The sequence below is a fragment of the Aotus nancymaae genome, unplaced genomic scaffold (assembly GCF_030222135.1).
Source record: "Aotus nancymaae isolate 86718 unplaced genomic scaffold, 86718_ANA_hifiasm-v0.15.2.pri h1tg000049l, whole genome shotgun sequence".
NCBI classification, from domain to species: domain Eukaryota; kingdom Metazoa; phylum Chordata; class Mammalia; order Primates; family Aotidae; genus Aotus; species Aotus nancymaae.
Window position 1 is genome coordinate 8,620,639 of NW_026988463.1, and position 17,197 is coordinate 8,637,835.

The 17,197-nt window shown below is 47.8% G+C and overlaps 1 protein-coding gene across 2 annotated transcripts in view; it reads left to right on the plus strand.

Moving 5' to 3' along the window:
- Window positions 1–15,213: 15,213 nt before the first annotated feature.
- Window positions 15,214–17,197, plus strand: part of ABAT (4-aminobutyrate aminotransferase) — a 114,269-nt gene continuing 112,285 nt past the window's right edge. The window contains exon 1 of one of the 2 annotated variants that reach the window (XM_012448277.2): window positions 15,214–15,302. The gene's annotated coding sequence lies outside the window, so the exon portion shown is untranslated. Of the gene's footprint in view, window positions 15,303–16,189; window positions 16,280–17,197 lie in introns of those variants that run through there. The other variant, XM_012448275.2, reaches the window with a different exon arrangement.

Genomic DNA, 17,197 nt, shown 5'->3' on the forward strand with positions numbered 1-17,197 from the left:
AGACAGGGTTTCGCTATGTTGCCCAGGCTGGTCCCAAACTCCCAAGTTCAAGCAATCCTCCCACCTTGGCCCCCCAAAGTGCTGGGATTACAGGCATGAGCCACGGTGCTCTGCCCTGATGTCTTTATTATAAGAGAAAGGAGAGGAGGAAGATTTGATAACCGCAGTGAAGACGATGTATGAAGGCAGAGATCAGAGTGATGCTGCCGCATGAGCACCTGAGTCCCCAGAAACTGGAAGAGGCAAGGAAGAACCTTCCCCTGGAGCCTTTGGAAGAGGGAGTCCCTGCTGACAGCTCAACTGTGGACTTCTGGTTTACAGAACTGAGTGAATACATTTCTGCTGTTTTTTTTGTTTTGTTTTTGTTTTGTTTTGTTTTGTTTTTTTTGAGACAGAGTTTCGCTCGTTACCCAGGCTGGAGTGCAATGGCACGATCTCGGCTCACCACAACCTCTGCCTCCTGGGTTCAGGCAATTCTCCCGCCTCAGTCTCCCTAGTAGCTGGGACTACAGGCACGCGCCACCACGCCCAGCTAATTTTTGTATTTTTAGTAGAGACAGGATTTCACTTTGTTGACCAGGATGGTCTCGATCTCTTGACCTCGTGATCCACCCGCCTCGGCCTCCCAAAATGCTGGGATTATAGGCGTGAGCCACCGCGCCTGGCCCATTTCTGCTGTTTTAATCCCCCGAGTTTGTAATTTGTTAAAGAAGCAAACTCATCCAGAACCCAAGGGAAATAGTCTCAGAAATGTGCACCAAGTGGTAGAGAAACATTACAAGCCTCTGCAAAGCTGAAGGAGAAGGGAATGAGCAGGAGGTCCCCAGGCTCAATCTAAAGATCCCGGCTGTAGGCTGGCAATACCATGGTTGCTCCTCAGCTCTAGAAAAGCCGGGCGGACACGGCATGCCTCATATCCCCAAGTGAACCCTTGGCATCGGGCGGAAGGATATCCTGAGCCATTGTGAGGGATCTTTGAAAATATTTACTCTCCAGCATGTAAATATAATGGAAGATCTTCCTGCTATGAACATAACCGCATCTTTGTGAGAGCAGGGATGTGGCTTTTCAGGCCAGATATGTCCAGGGTGCAAGTCGAGGCTCTGCTGTAGACATCTGCTGTGAGAGGTCATTGCACAAAGCACAAACCCCTTTGCAGGGCCCACAAGGCCCTCCAAGGCCCGGCCTCAGCTCATCTATCACATTGAATCCTCCCCACTCCTGGAATGCCCCAGTCCCTTGGCCATGTGCCTTAATGCACCTTCTTCCCACATTCTGAAACCACCCACCCAGCCCCTCTCCCCTGCCCCTTCTTCCACAAAGCCTTCCCCGGCATCCACAACCCATTTCAAACTTCATGTGATAATCAGCCAGGTGCTGTGGCTCACGCTGTAATTCCAGCACTTTGGGAGGCCAAGGTGGGCAGATCACTTGAGGTCAGGGGTTCAAGACCAGCCTAGCCAATATGGTGAAACCTCATCTCTACTAAAAATACAAAAATTAGCTGGGCACAGTGATGTGTACCTGTAGTCCCAGCTACACAGGAGGCTAAGACAGGAGAATCGCTTGAACCTGGGAGGCGGAGGTTGCAGTGAGCCAAGGTCGCCCCACTGCACTTCAACCTGAGCAACAGAGTGGGAAAAAAAAAAAAACTTGGTATGATAATCATCCAACCCTCACCAGACATGAGTTGAGTTCTGGAATGACAGGACTGGCGTCCTATTAATTGTGCAGCCTGACCCTCCCAGCCAATCTGCAAATATCTACCAAGCACTTTCCACATGCTGGGTATTGATGAGGTACTGGGGAGGCAGCAGGGAGCCAGGCATTCCTCCTCTCCACCCTCATGAAGCCTACATTCTATAGGAAGCAACCTGCAATAAACAAATAAATGCAGACTATAATGTCAAGTAGTGTAAAGAACCATCATCCAGAAGCTAGAAGTGAGGCAGAAAGGTGACTGTGTACTAGAGTTTTTGGGAAGGTGCAGCACTTGTGTACACAATTGATTAGGGTACAAAGATTTTGCTTTTTTTTCAGACAGCGTCTTACCTTGTTACCCAGGCCGGAGTGCCGTGACGCGACCTTGGCTCACTGCAGCCTCGACCTCCTGGGCTCAAGCAATCCTCCCACCTCAGCCCCCACAAGTAGCTGGGACTACAGGCACATGTCACGATACCCAGCTAACTTTTTTGTATTTTTTATAGAGATGGGGTCTCACTATGTTGCCCAGACTGGTCTTGAACTCCTCAGCACAAGCCATCCTCCCACCTCAGCCTCCCAAAGTGCTAGGGTTACAGGTGTAAGCCACCACACCTGGCTACATTTTTCATTTCTATTGAACTGAAACCATGTGATGCTTTTCTTTTCAGTCCAGTAGGAAGATCACACCAAGGGATACAGTGATTTTGCCCTGTAGGACATTAACCAACTTTACGTGTAACGTGGCCATTTTTTTTTTTTTTTTTTGAGATGGAATCTCGCTCTGTTGCCCAGGCTGGAGTGCAGTGGCACAATCTCGGCTCACTGCAACCTCCCCTATCGAGTTCAAGCAATTCTCATGTCTTACCCTCCCTAGCTGGGACTATAAGCACACACACCACACATGGCTAATTTTTGTATTTTATAAGTAGAGATGGGTTTTCACCATGTTAGCCTGGCTGGTCTTGAACTTCTGATCCAAAGTGATCTGCCCGCCTCAGCCTCCCAAAATGCTGGGATTACAGATGTGAGCCACTGCACTCAGCCTAATATGGCAATTTTATCTCCTCATTTTTCCCACTTCCTAGAAGAATCCCTGTTTTTTGAATTCTTGTTGGAACCAGCTTTGTCATTCTGCCTAGGCCCTCATTAGTAAGTAAGTAATACTTTGAATACATACTCACTATTGACTTTTAGGTAATTATGTTTTAATGGTTCGAGACTCATAGCCTTGGCAGTGTTGGTAGCTCCTAGAAAGAACAACAGAGCCATCAGGGGCTGGAAGAGCGTGAATGAGAGCGGTAGCTGCTTCAGGTGGAGTGATTGGGCCGGCAAGTGGGCAAGTCTTGGAGGAGGAGGAGCTGAGTGGGTGAGCGGATGAGTGAATGGAAGCCCAGAGTTACCAGGGCTCCTAAGGCTGGCCCAACCAGTGGGGAAGACAGGTGTGGAGTTTGGTCTTGGCTTCGGATCTCCCAAAGCATCTGGGGGTCATATTCTCCACCACTAGGTTCCACGGCTGGAGGGGAGCAAGGCCTTCAGGCACTTTGCATCCCTGCTGGCCCCCGGCAGGATTCTCACCACAAGGTGGCGTCCCAGCTTCATGAATCCAGGGCCGGATGTGCCAGAAAGGAATCCAAGGTATCATCAGTTCCGGCAGCCATGCCAAAGTGTGGGTCCCGGGTGACTCTCAGGGGACCCTAACTAACCTGCTCTACATTATACAGCAGCACATGAGTTCTGAGAGCCGCCAGTACCCAGCTACCCCCAAACTCTAATTCAGATAAAACCCACCTTTATTAAGCACTTACCTTGATCTCATGGATCTGCCCAACAACCTTGTACTCATTTTATCATTATTTATCATTCTATTTTATTTTCTCATTATTATATTTTTGTAGAGACAGCGTCTCACTATTTCGACTAGGATGATTTCGAACTTCTGGCCTCAGCAATCTTTCCACTTCGGCCTCTCAAAATGCTGGGATTACAGGCATGAGCCACTGTACCCAGCCTCCTGTACCCATTTTAGAGACCGGTAATAAGGCTTAAATCTTTACAGAGGCTATCCAAGCTCACAGGACTCAGAAGTAGCAAGAATGGGCTGGGCATGGAGACTCACGCCTGTAATCCCAACACTGAGAGACTGAAGTGGGAAGATCTCATGAGTCCAGGAGTTCAAGATGAGCCTGGACAACATAACAAGACTGTCTCTACCAAAAGAAAAACAATTCACTGGGCATGGTGGCACATGCCTGTAGTCCCAGCTACTCAGGAGGCCAAGGCAAGAGAATCGCTTGAGCCCAGGAGTTTGAGGTTACAGTGAGCTATGATCGTACCACTGCATTCCAGCCTGGGCAATAGAGCGATCTATGTCTCTAAAAACAAAAATAGAAAACAAGTAGCAAGAGTGGGATCTAGCACTGGTTCTGTCTCTCCATTGGACACCCAGAGCTCTTTCCACGACCCCCTGCCAGGGTGAGAATTGTTTGTCTGAAGGAATCCAGGAGCCTTGTGGATTAGAGCTTATGCTGTACCATTGTCTTGAGATGGGTCAAAGGGTTTGACATGCCAGGGCTGGGACATGATCACAGTCTTATTCTGCCTGCTCCGGCCTTCAGGAACCAACTGCTATTAGAGCCATGTGGGAGTGCTTCTTTGGGGTGTTTCTTTGAAGTTTTTCTTCTAGACCAGGAAGAAGACAACCTTCACATTGGGCTCCATGGGCAGATGATGGAGTTTCCAGCTTTAGCTCACACCAAGAAAGAATGTGAGGCTGATGGTTTGGGTGCTGGGGACAGGGACAAAAGGAACAGAGCCTTTTCCCTTTCCACTGAGGTTCCTCAGAGGCAATGAACATAGCGCATGGCATCTGAACTCAAACCAGCCCCAACACTCACCTCTCTGAGCCTCAGAATCCTGGTCTGTAAAAAGCGCACACTACTGGTACTTACTTCTCAAGGTTGGACTTGATAATGTCTGTCAAGCACCTAGCATATAACCAGGCAAGGGGGAAAGGTTCAAAAAATGGTAGCCATCACTGGGTGCAGTGGCTCACCTCTGTAAGCCCAGCACTTTGGGAGGCTGAGGCAGGGGGTCACCTGATGTCAGGAGTTTGAAGCCAGCCTGGCCAACATAGTGAAACCCCATCTCTACTAAAAATACAAAAATTAGTAGGGTGTAGTGATGAGTGCCTATAATCAGCTACTTGGGAGGCTGAGGCAGGAGAATCACTTGAACCCGGGAGGCAGAGGTTACAGTAAGCCGAGATCAAACCACTGCAGTCCAGCCCGGGCAACAATAGTGAAACTCAGTAAAAAAAAAAAAAAAAAAAAAAGTGGTAGCCATGATCATCATCTCCCCATTATTGTTAATCTCTTGCATTTCTATTAACTGGCTGTCTTGAGAAAATGGAAACTCCTTAAGTAGGCGGCCTGCTCGATGGTTAATGATGGTAAAACAATCTCACTTGCCTAACCATTTCGCCTAAGTGTCACTTGACTGACAGGGTGGGTTATTTTGGGGAGAGAAGAAATCAGTCAAGCTCTCAAGTGCATCGTCCCTGAAAGGTTTCTATGACAACACATACCTGGATGTTCCAGGGGGAAGGCCAGCTGGGGAGGAGTTCAGGGCTAATATCAAGAGGGGGTCCCACCTGGGGGCTGGGGAAGGTCCTCCTACTGCTCCTCTTTTTCTGGCTGTGTTTTCCCAGCCCTGACTCTGTATCCCTTTTAAACCTCTTCACAGTCCTGTAGGGTAAGTACTATTATTCTTCCATCCATTTTACAGATGAAGCAACTGAGGCTCAGAGAAATTAAAGCTTGCCCAAGGTCAGCCTGCTAATCACACTTTGGATCATCTTAGACCTTTCTGGGTTTCATTTGTCAGACTAGAGGAGTTAGACTAGAGCAAGGTTTGTCAGCTTCAGCTCTGCCAATGTGCTGGGCTCAGTAACCCCATGTCATAGGAGACTGTCGTGTGCATTGTGGAACATTCAGCAGAACTCCTGGTCTCTACCCACCAGACGCCAGGAGCACCTTCCCATCCCCCACCCCCACCACAGTCATGACAACCAAAACTGTCTCCAGATGTGGCCAGGTGGCCCCAGTTAATAAGCACTGGGCTAGCCAATAATTTTTACTCTCCTTCCTTACACTTGTACATTCTAAGTTTTTGTATTTTATTTTTTGGAGTCTCACTGTTTCCGATGCTGAAGCGCAGTCGTGTAATTTCAGCTCACTGCATCTTCCGCCTCCTGGGCTCAAGTAATTCTCCTGCCTCAACCTCCCAAGTAGCTGGGAACACAGGCATGCACTACCACACCTGGCTAATTTTTGTATCTTTAGTAGAGACAGGTTTCACCATGTTGGCCAGGCTGGTCTCGAACTCCTGACCTCAGGTAATCCACCTGCCTCAGCCTCCCAAAGTGCTGGAATTACAGACGTGAGCCACCATGCCTGCCTAATTTTGTTTTAATTTTTATGTTTGCGAGATGGGATCTTGCTCTGCCACCCAGTCTGGAGTACAGTGATGCTGTCTCAGCTCACTCAGGCTCAAGCAACGCTCCTGCCTCAGCCTCCCAAGTAGCTAGGACCTAGGCACACACCACCACACCAGGCTAATTTATCTTTATTTTGTTTTTTGTAAAGATGGGTGTCCGTATGTTGCCTGGGCTTGTATCGAACTCCTGGGCCCAAGTGCTCTTCTTCCCACTTCAGCTTTCCAAAGTGCTGGGATGACAGGCATGAGCCACCACGTCTGGCCCACCCTAAAGCTCTTTCCCAGGACCCATCGCACGTGATCCATGTGTGGTCATGTGACATTGAGGTCTTTCATGCAAGGATCCTTATGTAGGGCTCTAGAGCAGCCCAGCACCTGAGCCAGGTGCTCAGGAAATCAAAATGAAAATCATCTCACCTGCTTCATCATCCGACACGGCTCACTGTATCTCCCTGTTTTATAGGCACAGAAACTGAGGGCCCTTGAGGAGGAGGGACCAGCAGGGATCCCACAGCCTGTGAGCGAGAAAGCTGGGTGGGAGCCCTGATGGACCTGGCTCTAGGGCAGGAATTTCCACCGTAGCCTCTCGGGAGCTCGAGACCAGCCTGGGCAACATGGTGAAATTCCATCTCTACTAAAAATAACAAAAAATTTTAACCAGGCAGAGTGGTGCCCGTCTGTAGACCTAGCTACGCAAGAGGCTGAAGTGAAAGAATCACTTGAATCAAGGAGACGGAGGTGCAGTGAGCCTAGATCACACTCCAGCCTGGGTGGCAAGAGTGAGACCCTCTCTCAAAACAAAACAAAAATAGCTGAGGCTCACAGAGACAAATGCCTGAGAAGAAACCGTGAGTCTGACCTTGAACCCTGGTGACTCCAAGTCAGGAGCTGCCTCCGGGACCCAGCATACAGCCTGGCTCCTTCCAGGCAAAGCCTCTCCCTCTGCTGCCTCTGAATTCAGCCAGAGCAAGCGTTTGCATATATTTCATGTCTGAAAACTTCCGGGATTCCCAAGATTCATTTCACAAAGACTTTTCCCATAGGACAGGTATTTGAAACATCAGGTTAGCAAGTACCCAGCTTGAACAAAGCATCTTCATAGCATGCTCAGTTTGTAAAAGAGAAAAAAAAACAACAACTCTTGGTTCTAATTTGCTTCAGCTCCATTAAACACATCCTGAGCCCTGCTGTGTGCCAGACGCTTTGCTGAATACCTGGCACCAGAAGACCAATGGGGCCCAGGACCTCTTCCCAAGGAGCTGCCTGGCCCCTGGAATAGACCATTTAAGAGCCTGAGGCTTGCATGTAGCATTTGGTCAGCAGTTAAATATAGAGGTATACGTGAGTGAGTAAATGGATGAACAAATAAAGGTGTGAATCAGCTAGTGAATTAATGACTGAATGAATTAATGAAGCTGACAAGTGCTATTACAGAAGTGAGCACGGACTATGAGAGCTCAGCAGAGAGGCATTTAGAACCTTATCTGTGGCCAAAGGTAAGGAGAAGCCAATGCCTGCACAGCATTTTCTATTTCTTTGCAAGTTCATCTGTCTTCTGTCACCATCTGAGACTCAGCCTGAGGGTGTTCTTTGGTCGCTTGAGTCTGCTCAACCTGAAAGGGACAGGTGGCCAGAAGTGCTGGGGAGTTGAAATCCTGAGCAAGCAGTTCTTGGCCAATGACAGGGAGTAGTTGGTGTATAAATACCCCAGCTCCCTATCCCACAGTGGGATAACCCTGAGGTGACTGTTCCGTGCTGGCTCCCAGCGTTCCCCGTTCCCCGATGGAACAAAGCTCCAGACACCCACAGTGATTATTCGCTAGATAACCCACTCTTTATTATCAACCCAACAATACCTCCTGGAATCATCCTGAGATCACCTCTCAAATAAAGCACTCAAGTCTTTGTCTTGGGGTCTATTTCTGGAAAAACTCAAACCATAAGAGTGATGATGATGATCATGTTTATAGCAAATATTTGTTGAGTGCTTACTGCATGCCAGCCACTCCACTGCCTGCTACATGCTCTGAGGCATTTATCCCACCATAGCACTCAATCGCTGAGATTCAGCCATTACGATCATCATCCCCGTTTTGCAGATGCTGCTGAGGCTCAGAACTGAAGGCATCCATGTAAAGTCACGTAATTCTACATTGTCATAGTGAAAACATGAGCCCAGCTCTCCTTAACTCCAGAGTTTGAGGATATAACCACTCCTCCATGCTGGCTCCTGATTTTCATCTTCCATTGCCCGCAGGGAGGAGAGATGAGGACGAGGGGGAGAAAGGATGCCTGGGCTTGCTTTCTCAGTGGGGAAGAGTTCAATCCCCGTTCAGGTTTTGTTTGTTTGTTTTTATGTTAACAAAATTAATAAAGTTGTTTTATTTATTTAAATTTTATTTTATTTTTATTCTGGGATACATGTGTAGAACATCCAGGTTTGTTACATAGGCATACATGTGTCATAGTGGTCTGCTGCACCTGTCAACCCGTCATCTAAGTTTTAAGCCCTGCGTGCATTAGGTATTTGTCCTAATGCTCTCCCTCCCCTTGCCCTCCGCCCCACAACAGGCCCTGGTGTGTGATGTTCCTCTCCCTGTATCCATGTGATCTCACTGTTCAACTCCCACTTATGAGTGAGAACATCTGGTGTTTGGTTTTTTGTTCCTGTGTTAGTTTGCTGAGAATGATGGCTTCCAGCTTCATCCATGTCCCTGCAAAGGACATTATCTCATTCTTCTTTTACAGCTGCATAGTATTCCATGGTGTATATGTGCCACATTTTTGAGATTTTCTCCTCCCCTGTGAAGTTTCAGCAGAGAGTTCCTGGAGAGCACTTCAGGGCCAAGAGCTCCCCAAGAGAAGGGTGAGATGTGTGGTCCTCCCTCGGCATCCTGCTGTCCTTTTCATGCAGTGAAATTGATACGTATTCACAGAACACCTAAAGCCTGCCAAGCGCTGTCAGAAGTAAAGTGACCAAAGATCTCAGAAAAGACGTACACGTTTAGCTATTTTCTCCATCGGTCTCAATGAGGAAGCTACACTCCAACTGACCCCTGGAGATGCCACAGGCATGTATTGTCAAGAAGAATTAGGGTGAATAGGCAGTGTATCTCTAGCCACAGGAGGAAGGAACCCAGGATGTACTAAGCTCCTTCTACATTCTTGGAACTACATCCACATTAACTCAGGCAGCATTTCTCAAGCTCAGTACCACTGACATCTTGACCATGAGAATTGTTTGTTGTTCACTTCCTGCCTTTAGGAAGTCCTGCAGAGCATGGGGGTGGCAGTAGGGGATGACCCAGTTCCCCTATCATTTCACTGTCTTCAGCTAGAAGAGGGAGTGCACTGCAGTGCATCTTTTGGGCTGGCAGTGCTGAAGGTCCTAGGCATCACAATGACAGCAGAACAAAGCCCTGACGTGTGCGTGACGTGTCAGATGCAGCAGCTGCCTGTTGGGTCTGGGTCACTTCCTTATGCTTTCCCCATATTACCTGAGATGTTCAGAGGAGGAAAACTGAAGGCAGCCCTGGAGTCTTCTAGGAGCGTAGCACGAGGGCCAAAATGCTTGAGAATGAGCACAAGATAATCCCATAGGAGGCTTCCTCTTAGCATTCGGGCCTCATATTAAATGTCGCAGCCTTGCGACAACTCCCTGACCATCATGGCTGGTGTACCGACCCTGATCCCAGGCACATCATGTTATTTTGCATTTCCTTAGAGCATTTATTATCCGAAATTAGCTTCCTAGGCTGGGCACAGTGGCTCACACCTGCAATCTCAGCAATTTGGGAGGCCAAGGTGGGAGGATCACTTGAGACCAGGAGTTCTAGACCAGCCTGACCAACATGGCAAAACCCCATTTCTACTTAAAATACAAAAATTAGCGGGTATGGTGGCACACATCTGTAATCCCAACTTCTTGGGAGGCTGAGGCACGAGAATCACTTAAACCCAGGACACAGAGGTTGCAGTGAGCCGAGATAGTGCCATTACACTCCAACCAGGGTGACGAGCAAGACTCCATCTCAAAAAGGAAAAAAGAATGAATGAAAGAAAGAAAAGAAAAAGAGAAAGAAAGAAAAAAGAGGGAGGGAGGGAGGGAAGGAACTTCCTTATTTACATGTTCACATCTTATACACTGTCTCTCAGCCACAGAATGGAAGCTCCATGGGGGCAGGACCACAATCCCCAATGCCTAGAACAGCTCAGCACCTGGCACAAATGTGTTTTTGTTGGCTGAATGGATTGATGGAAAAATGACTAAATGAATGAATGAGCTCTGACCCACCTCTCACAATCAAGCAGGTAGTTTGGTGAAACCAGTACAACTACCTACAGGGCCAATGCACAGTGCCCACTGGGGACCAGGAGCAAACTTCCTTTACTTACCCCACGCAATGACCCATGGTGGTACGTACTTTTTTCCTTATTATGTTAAACTACATATTGCACAAAATTAGCCAACTTTTACCATTTAAAGTGTACAATTCAATGGAATTAAGCACATTCACAATGCTTTATTGTTGCTGCTGTTTTTGAGACAGGGTCTTGCTCTGTCACCCAGGCTATGTGGAGTGCAATGGTACAATCTTAGCTTACTGCGACCTCTGCCTCCCAGGCTCAGGCAATCCTCCCACCTCAGCCTCCTGAGTAGCTGAGACCACAGCCACACACACCACACCTGGCTGATTTTTGTATTTGTTGTAACAGTGGGGTTTTGCCACGTTTCCCAGACAGGTGTCAAATTCCTGAGCTCAAGTGATCTGGCAGCCTTGGCCTCCCAAAGTGCTAGGATTACAGCTGTAAACCATCGCACCTGTCCTCCCACCCCATGTTTTCTTCTAAGAATTTTATAGTGTTAGGTCTTATATTTAGATCTTTGATCCATTGTTGAGTTACTTTTTTTATACAGTGTGAGGTAAGGGTCTGTCTTCATTCTTTACATGTGAAAATTGATACTTTATTCAATTTACAAAAAAGAACATAGATACTGGGAGGGAGTAAATGACTTGTCCAGAGTCACATAGCCATTGGAAGATGGAACTACAATTCAATATTAAGCCTGACTCCAAAGTTTATCCCCTTTCCACCACATCAAAATGCCCTTTTTTATTTTGGATAGATGATATCTCTTTATTATTTTGTGAGCAGGGGATGTGGAAAGCACAGGCCCAGCCAATAAAACATGTGCTTTAACCTACCTCTGGACAAGTTCTTCCTCCTCTCTGGGTCTCAGTCTCCTCTTCTGTATAATGGGCTGCTGATGTCTAAGAGTCTTTCCTGTTCAGACCACTGGTACCCTTGGAGTCTCATTCACTATTGCCTTCGTTTTCATTTCTCCTCTCCAGAGTGTGGTGAGGGCCTTCCCAGCTAAAACTGCTCTTCTGGAAGGAGCTCCATGGATAGGCAGAGAGCATGGTTGAGTCCTCATCCTAGGCCTCAGCCAAACTCTGGAAAACACTCTCTGCATTCCCTGACAGACATCTGCAACCCCAAGCAGCTCCATAGGAAAACTGCAGAACGGCATAAAAATGCAAGGGAAGCCAATGTGGAAAGGGCTTTTTCCACCTGCTGACAGTTTTCTTCACAAGTATCACAATGAAGCTATTTGAGAATCAGCTTGCAAAACACCTAGCTCTAAATAGCCCTCTCTCCCCATTCCTTAAAAAGAGACAAAGCAGCTCTTCCCATCCCCTAGAAGTGCCCTTTTCCAGGGCCCAACTTACAAGTGGGTGCTCAATACCTAGCTGAATGAATGAACGAACAGATGAATGAAGATGACAACACAAACCTCTTATTTCCCTTGATTGCCTTAGACCAGGACACGGCAGATTTTTCTGAAAAGGGCCAGACAGTAAATACGGTTGGCTTTGCAGGCCACACAGTCTCTGTCACAACTACTCAGTTCTGCTGTTGTAGCTTAAAGACAGCCATAGGCAATGCATAAATAAATGTGTTCCGATAAAACTTTATTTATGCACAGTAAAATTTGAATTTTATACCATTTACATGTGTCACACAACATTCTTCTTTTTTGAGTTTTTAAAAACCATTTAATATTTAAAACCAATTCTTAGGTCATAGGAAAATAGATGATGAACTACATTTGGTCTATAGGCAAATTATTTATACATAGAGATGGGGTTTCACCATGTTGGCCAGGCTGGTCTCGAACTCCTGACTTCAAGTGACCCACCCGCCTAGGCCTCCCAAAGTACTGGGATTACAGGCGTAAGCTGCCACTCTGGGTCCTTTGGTTTAGGCTTTTGCTTTCTGTTTTTCATTTTAAATATTTTCTTCTTAGTACCAGAGTAATATATGTTCATTATAGAGTAATTAGAAATTAGTGACATTGTAGAGATTATCCTCTATTAAAAATAAACCAAAGGGGGAAAAAAGAAATTACTGACATGCAAATAAAGTAATATTAGAATAATCCGTAATTTCAATACACAAAAAGAACCATTTCTCCTACTGAACATGTAGTTTTTCACTCAGCATTGCTAGCTAGCTATGTTGGTGCTTTTTGATATGATATCCACTAACTACCTGTTACTATTAGACCTCAAATTAAAATTAGATACAGGCTGGGTGCGGTGGCTCACACCTGTAATTCCATTACTTTGGGAGGCCGAGGCAGGCAGATCACTTGAGGCCAGGAATTTGAGACCAGCCTGGCCAACATGATGAAACCATGTCTCTACCAAAAATTAAAAAATTAAACAATTAGCCAGGCATAAACTTGTAATCCCAGCTTCTCAGGAGGCCAAAGCAGGAGAATCGCTTGAACCTGGGAGGCAGAAGTTGCAGTGAACTGAGATCGCACCACTACACTCCAGCCTGGGCAAAAGAGCACGACCTTGGCTCTAAAAATAAAATTAGATACAGTTAAAATACAGTTCTTTGGTGCACTAGTCATTGCTTTTTTAAAAAATTTAAATTTATTTTTCCCTTTTCCTCCTTTATTATTATTTTTCTTTCTTTTTCATTTTTATTTTTTGAACATCTTGGATACCAAGATTAGTCATTTCAATACCTACATGTGGCTAGTGGCTACATGAGACAGCACAGATACAGATATAGAGCACCGTAGAAAGTTACATTACACAGCATTGATCTAGCTCTACTTCATAGATTTTTTTTTTTTTTTTTTTTTTTTTTTTTGGAGACAGAGTCTTGCTCTGTCGCCAGGCGCCAGACTGGAGTACGGTGGTGCAACCTCGGCTCGGCTCACTGCAATCTCCGCCTCCTGGGTTCAAGCAATTCTCCTGCCTCGGCCTCCCGAGTAGCTGGGACTACAAGTGCGCACCACCACGCCCAGGTAATTTTTGTATTTTTAGTAGAGATGGGGTTTCACCATGTTGGCCAGGATGGTCTCGATCTCTTGACCTCGTGATCTGCCCGCCTCGGCCTCCCAAAGGGCTGGGATTACAGGCGTGAGCCACCTCGCCCGGCCTACTTCATAGATTTAACAAAAAGTAAGATAGTACCAAATATACTGTTTTTGCGAGTATCTTTGTTCACCTAACATTTTGAGATTTGTTTTGCTTTGCTTTTGAGACAGGGTCTCACTCTGTCACCCAGCTAGAGTACAGCAGTGAAATCTTGGTCCATAGTAGCCTCAAACTCCCAGATTCAAGTCTACCTCAGTCTCTTGAGTAGCTGGGGCTACAGGCATGCCTCACGTTGCCCGGATAATTTTTGTATTTTTTGTAGGGACAGTGTTTCGATATGTTACCCAAGCTAGACTTGAACTCTTGGGCTCAAGCGATCCTCTTGCCTTGGCTTCCCAGAGTGCTGGAATTATAGGCGTGCATCACCATGCCCAGCCCCATTCAATATTTGATACTTATGTTTATTGTTTAATTTCATGCAACAATTTCCCTTCTGAGTCCCTGCTGTTGTGCATTTAAGCTGTTCCCAGTTTTTCCCTATGATACAGAAAATGGCAGTAAACTACCATTTAATCTACCTTTCATTGTTTTCAGATAAGTTCATAGGGATTGGATTGATAGATCAAAGGGTCAATTTACTTCTAAGATTTTTAAAATAGAAATACGCAATTTCTCTCCAGAAAGGCTGTGATCCTACTCCCATCTGCAATACATGAAACTCCTTGAAGTCGTTGCAAATAATAGTAATTCTAATAATAAAACAAGGTTTTGCTGGGCTCGGTGGTTCACGCCTGCAATCCCAGCACTTTGGAAGGTTGAGGCAGGTGGATCACGAGGTCAGGAGTTCAAGACCAGCCTGGCCAACATGGTGAAACCCCGTCTCTACTAAAAATACAAAAATTAGCTGGGCGTTGTGATACACATCTATAATCCCAGCTACTCAGGAGGCTGAGGCAGGAGAATCACTTTAACCTGGGAGTTTAACTTGCCTTTCCCTGACAAAAATGTCACCTCCCATGTTTATTGGCGATTGTATTTCTTTGGGCAGGTCAAGGGTAGTAAAGGGGATGATCTTCGTGGGTTTGGTTTTAAGAAAAAAATTGCTAGATTTTCAACACAGACCCCATCAGGTTCTTCAAGCAAGGTGACAGTTACCCAGGCTGGAGGCAGTGGTGCCATCTCACCTCACTGCAACCTCTGCCTACCTGGGTTCAAGCGATTCTCATGCCTCAGCCTCCCACGTAGCTGGGATTACAGGCGCATGCCACCACCCCCCGCTAATTTTTGTACTTTTAGTAGAGACAGGGTTTCGCCATGATGGCCAGGCTGGTCTTGAACTGCTGGAGTCAAGTTATCTGCCTGTCTCAGCCTCCCAAAGTGCTGGGATTACAGGCGTGAGCCACTGTGCTAGGCCTCAATTATTCTTATTTACTGCTTTGTGTGTATTTGTTGGGGGGAGGGTACCCAGAGGTGACACTAGGAAGTGAATTATTTGTTTGGCAGCTTTCTATTTATATGTTTGTTTACTTTATGTTAATTCCTTAATTTCAAGGACTATAGCTCTTGTCTAATCAGAGACAGAGCAGCCTGGATTCCTGGACAGCTGCAGAAGAGACCTCAGGGTTCAAGACTCCAGCTGACCAAGTTGTCAGTGATCAGGCTGAGTGGGGAGAACCAAGCTGAACTCTTTCACCACCTTTTAAGGTCTGTAATTTCCATCCATCCATTCACTCATTATGAGCACTTGGTGATTGCCTGTTGTCTTGATGAGCAGCTCTTTGTGTCTTTGATTTTGTCACTGAAAGATTACATCCTCTTTCCAAATACCTCTAGAAAGCTGTGGGGGCTATCCATCCTTCACACCTGAGTATTAACTAGCTTCCACAAGGCATTTTCTACAACGGTGGAAAGGCACCTTCATCACATCTAGGGTCTTGTTTATACCCACGAAGGAGGTACAATCTCTGTTGTCCCAATTTCAGGAATTTGAGGATCAGGGGGCACAGTGACCTGCCCCAGGTCATGCAGAAGAAACCACCTCTGACTCCCAGCGCCCTGTTTGTCTTCCGGAGCGCTGGGGCCAAGCAGAGGAAAGTCGCTGGCAGCAAGAAGGGCTGGGAGGGCCCTGAGCGCCGAGATGGGGAGTGAGGTGAGGAGGGCGGGATGCTCCTTCCCTCTCCAGCAAAGGAAACCCTTCCGCAGCTACACTCGCTTGCAGCCCTGAGGGTGTAAAAAGCCCATTAAGATCCAGGTTAAATCAACCTATGGAGCTGCCCCCCCAGAGGGTCGGGGGTCCCCACAACTTGACGGGGGTCCTCAGCCGTCTCCTCCCTAGCCCCAGCACTCCCTCCCAGCCCTCGCGGTCGCTCCTCCCAGCCCCCGAGTCTGTCCCGCCCCAGCCCCCGTCTACCCAGCCCACGGAGGCTGGACTCTGCCCCCGCCGCGCCTGCCCCTCCCTCCCGGGGGCGGTGGCCCGTGGCGGGTGCGCCCATTGGCTGCGGCTAGAGCGAGGGTCGGGGCCGGCGGCGCTGATTGGCTGGGGCGCTCGACGGAGCCAGGGAGTCCGGCGAGTCGCTGGGGGAAGCCGAGCAGACACCCGGCGCTGCCAGAACTCGGAGCGCGCATCCCGCTAGTCGGAACCCGGGGGATCAGAGCCCGCAGATCAGAGCCGGGGCCTGGAGGTGAGCTAGAGGCGCCCGGTGGCTTGGGGCGGGCCCTTCCGAGGGGAGCCGAGAGGAGGTCTCTAGGTCTCTAGAGGAGGTCCTTCTGCCCTGCCCCCAGGGAGCAAAACCTGGGCATCTTCTCCTAGAAACGGAGCCCTCATCTTCCCAAGACGCGGGGCCCCTCCCCCGAAAAGAGAGGGGCTCCCACCCCCCAGAGAGCAAAATGCCTTCGTTTTTCCTTCAGAAATAGGCCTTTCCTCCTGGCCCCAGCTCTAGGCAGAAATCCTCTCCCTTTTACCCCTTGAGATAGAATGTGGCCCCCAAAAGTAGTTCCTAGGTCTCTAGAGCCCCCTCACCTCTTGGGAGACTAATGCCCCTTCTCCGTCCTTAAAAAACTAAGTTTGGGTGTTATCTTTCTCCCTTCTCTTTCGGAATAATGGGGGTGTTCTCAGCTCATAAATTACAGTGACCTCCACCTCCATGACAAATGGGAGCTCTCCTTCCATCATTAGACAAGAAAATCCAGGAGCAGAGACTCTGCAAGTCACCCTCCTACCCAAGATACTGGGCTCTAGAGAGAGAAATGATTCACCCTGAGCCCTGCCGAAGACCCCTTACCCGTTAGAGAGGCAGGGTGGCCTCTGATACCACCACTAAAGGCTTTTGGGGATTTACCCTCTCTGCCCCCGCCCCCGTCCCCCCGTAAAGATGTGAAATGAGGGACCTTCATATTCAGGAGCAGGGCAAAGGTGTGGCCACTCCTCCAAGTCATCCATCTCCCTCCATTCCTCCCTAGCCCTTTCACGCAAATCCCATCCTAGTAAGGCCCTGCACCATCCTCCACTGCTCCCAATCCCATCCTTCTCCACCTCACCCAACTCCACTTCCACACCTGGCTGCCCCACCTGTTTCATATCCCCTCACCTTCGCTCACCC